This window comes from Olea europaea, unplaced genomic scaffold, assembly GCF_002742605.1.
Source record: "Olea europaea var. sylvestris unplaced genomic scaffold, O_europaea_v1 scaffold682, whole genome shotgun sequence".
In the NCBI taxonomy this organism is placed as follows: Eukaryota; Viridiplantae; Streptophyta; class Magnoliopsida; order Lamiales; family Oleaceae; genus Olea; species Olea europaea.
This window is the reverse complement of record NW_019265206.1, coordinates 454,351-458,598: the sequence shown is the minus strand read 5'-3', so window position 1 is coordinate 458,598 and position 4,248 is coordinate 454,351. Positions and strand designations below refer to the sequence as shown.

Sequence of the window (4,248 nt, the reverse complement as noted above, 5' to 3'; positions counted from 1 at the left end):
CGCCTTGAATGATGAGGATTTTGAAGTTCGGGAGTTAGCGATTTCTGTTGCTGGAAGACTATCTGAAAAAAAAAAATCCAGCATATGTTCTTCCAGCTCTCCAACGCCATCTTTTTCAGTTGGTGAGATCTCAGATCTAAAAGGTGGCAGTATCTCAGATGATATGGAATCTCCACCTCCACTGCACGTATGAGACTCTGAGGAGAATGCAGATCTTGAATTGAAGGAAGTGAGACACAATACTCATGACTCTCATTGCGTATTTGCAGAAGAGTAGCTTTGTTGGACATTTTATCAAGCACCTTGTGTGCACACCAGCTGAATCTTCCAACCGATATGAGCAAGAGCATCGAGTTTTCCTCAACCGAGATGAAGAATGTACAGAATGTGTTTTGCACAATTCCATTGTATTCATTCGACTTGATGAAGCAATGGAATTCTCAGAGATCGAGAAATCAATCGATTTCTCCGGTGATTCAAAAAGTGAAGATTCATTTTCAGATGCCAACTTAGACACTGAATTCAAACTCCAACTTAGACACTGAATTCAAACTCTTTTTACTCACTTTATGAGGATTCTTAGTGCAATCGAAAGCGGATTTTGATCGCCGATTTGATTGAGTGTTGTCCTTCTGTGGCGCTTGAAGATAAAAATCCCTCATCTCCGATGCGCATTTATTGAATAACAAACTGAAGCCAAATTTATCTTCAGAAATATGATCCACGTGCATCTCTTTTGTTGGATTTTAGAACACACGTACCATAAAAGGAGAAAATGAAAAATGAGCAGAACACAGGAAATCACAGATCTGCTTTCTATGAGCTAGACGTCAACTTACTGATGGAGAAATCGGCTGAAGCTGATCTAGATCCTTCCAAAATTATGCCACAATAGAAATCATAATGAAACAATGAATCTGCTTTTATTTCAGCAGAACATAAAAAGTGGAGATCAATTAACTCCAGAAAATTGCAGCAGCAAGAAGCATCTGCTCTGATACCATATTAAAATTCATTGAATGAAAAACATTGAATTATAAACTCCATGAAAGGAAAACAAATACACTCCATGAAGGAGGACAAACAACTCCATAAAGGAGAAAATGAAAACATTCCTTAAGGAGGATAAACTCCATAGAAGGAGAAAGTGAAACCTCCATAGGAGGGATTGGAATTCCACATTCCAAATCGAACCAAAAAAATGAATACAAGGTCTGTATTTATAGAGAAAACAGGAGGCAGCCGAGAAGCTGAAACTGGAAGGAATATTCTGGAATCTGTAATATTATTTTGCTGATGTGGAATATATATTCCAACAATGAGGGATCCGGTTATTGTGGCCACAGGCCTGGTATTGTTTGCATTCTGAATTTCCTTCAAATCTTTTTGTTCTTATGATGTCCCAGAAAAGGAAAGAAATAGGCGAAAGTTACATGGCATAAATCAGAGAAATTTACTTGAAAGGTGTAACTTCTAACATATTTTACTCTTGCAGACTTAAATGAGAGACCTTACATACAGAGATGGATCAATTGGGGCAACACATGTCCGAAAACTCAGCAGAATCTCCAACACCTAACTCTAACTCCAAATTTTGTGTTGAGAAGTTTAATATCTCAAAGGTGTGTCAAACATAATATAGAGCAGCCATCGGCATTAATAAGCGGGAGGATTAAAATAAGTGACGGATCATTTCTTGTGATGTTTGTAGGGATATAGAAGCCTTTAAAGCACTTGTTCGTAAGCTCTCAAGTTGGTCCATTGAGCAACAAATGGCAGCAATGGCTGAGATCCGGTCACTATCCAAAAGAAGTACGGATAATAGAATCTTGCTTGCAGAAGCTGGAGCTATGCCTGTCCTGGTTAATCAGTTTACATCCGATGATGCTCAAATTCAAGAGAATGCAGTCACTTCTATTCTGAATCTTTCCATATACGATAACAAGAAGGGGCTTATAATGCAATTCCTTCTGTGGTTCAAGTTCTTAGAGCTGGAAGCATGGAAGCAATAGAGAATGCAGCGGCAACCCTCTTTAGCCTGTCCTTGGCTGAAGAAAATAAAATAATAATAGGTGCAGCGGGGGCAATACCGGCTTTAGTCGACTTCCTTCAGAATGGAAGCTCATGAGGGAAGAAAGACGCTGCAACTGCATTAATCAACTTGTGCATTTATGAGGGAAAAAAGTGTCGGGCTGTTAGGGCAGGCGTTATTACTGCCCATTAAAGATGCTCACTGATCAGGCAGCAGTATGGTCGATGAATATCTGACCAACCTTTCGGTTCTTGCTAGGCTGCTAGCCACCATGAAGCAAAGGCTGCCGTCATGAAAGCTAGCACAATACCTTTCTTTATAGATCTATTGCGAACGGGTCTGCCTCGGAATAAGGAGAATGCGGCTTCCATTTTACTTGTGTAAAAGAGAATGTGAAATCTTGCTTGTCTAAGTAGGCTCGGTGCAGTAATACCTGTTTCGGAGATTGCCAAAAGTTGGACAGAAAGGGCCAAGAGGAAGGCTACTACAACATTGTTGGAGCATCTTCGGAAGCTGCAACATGTCTGACAGTTTTTTTGACCCAGCAAACTCATCGCTCGTTCTTTTCGTTTTTGTCTGACTGTTGATATTACGCCATTTTTAGTGTGTGAAGGAAAATGAGGATTGAAACATGAACATCAACACAGCTTCCTCGTATTTTTTATATCTTACTGCACTGATTGTGCCGAAGATTTTTTAACCTGTTTCAAACGTAACTCGTTACTAAAGGCAAGTATCTGATTACTGCTTGATACCTGCTGAAAAGAAAGACAGAATCAAGACTGCAGCTGTAAGCAGAACACGTGTTCTGAACAGTGATTAAGGAAATTTTTCAGGTCTTTCTTTTTTTTTATTTTTTATTTTTTATTATTTTTTTTTTTTTCAAAAAGTTCTCGTATCAATACAAGGTTTCACTGCTGCATGGGTTTCGTATCAAAAGTTGTGAGAACTTGGACGGCCAAACTCTACCATTTAGATGGCCCAATGGGGCACTTTTCCATGTTTAGTTTTATAAATATACAACACTTTCCCCTTTACTGCACTACGTTTGGCAGAGCTCACTTTCTCTCATTCTTCACCATATTCTAATTGGCTATAAATTTTGGTTGGGTGAAGGCTTCCCTCGACTATAGGCAAGGTCTGCCTCTTTCCTTGAAATTATCAATATTCTTAATATTCTGTGCTAATTGACGAAGTTGAATTTGTAAATTTTTTCTCACGCTTTTCAACTGCATAATAATTTAAACGAATAGTTCAACCACTCTCACTAGCCCAATACTATGGTACAATATGACACTTTCTTGTTTGTCCGTAGAGACCTACAATCTAAGACCAAGTGGAGAGAAAATAGAGCAATGCATTTGTAGTCACACTACAACAGTAGTCTTATGTGACAAACGCATAGCAGGTAATTATTTAATCATTAATATGGTAGTTTTTTATTGACTCATGTATCAAATAAACGCATGTCATGTACATGACATGTAGAGCTGCTATCATAGTGAACAACTGTGAATAACATTATTCAAAAAAAATAACTTCATATGATCATCTTGATTATGAAGAATAATAATATTCGATCAAAAAATTTGAGAAAACCTAAGTTCTATAATTTACAGAATAAACAACTAACCTCAATTCTTAGAAACTTCGACTTAAATGTCCCCAGAGCACATCTCCAAGCTGTAAAAGGGAAGGGTGGAGAAATCCAGCTTTGCTTGAGGCTGTCGCGTCAAAGGTTCGAATCCTGAAATATGGATTTGGCTATTGGGTAAATGCAAGTATACAAGCAGCCTTCCACCCTGTACAATTGGAGGCATAACCTGCGATTTACCTCCCTCACGATACTCAAGGGCAGGAGCGGTGGAGGACCCTTAAAGTTGGGATTCAACCTTTTTTTAGAAACTTCGACTTAAAGCATTTATAATGCTAATCTGGATTGATGGAATCAAAGTATTCAATTGCATCAGCACATGATCCAAAAGCGACTTCATGTCTCTTCAAAAAATGAAGTGACCAGAGAACCAATAATATGTAACACTTGCCTTTCACTCAAGTGGAAATCAAAAACATTTTTTATGATTCTCCTTTATAAGAGAGAAACTAAATACATCAAGCATTGACTCGTCCAGTGAAAATGTTGAAATACGAGTGATTAAGATTTGTCTAGAAAAATATTATGAAGTGTGGCGAACATAGGATGATGGCTAATTTTA

General features: G+C 38.2%; 1 pseudogene; it reads left to right on the top strand.

Moving 5' to 3' along the window:
* The first annotated feature begins 1,201 nt into the window (after nt 1-1,201).
* LOC111390458 lies at nt 1,202-2,705 on the top strand (annotated as a pseudogene).
* Nucleotides 2,706-4,248: the final 1,543 nt, after the last annotated feature.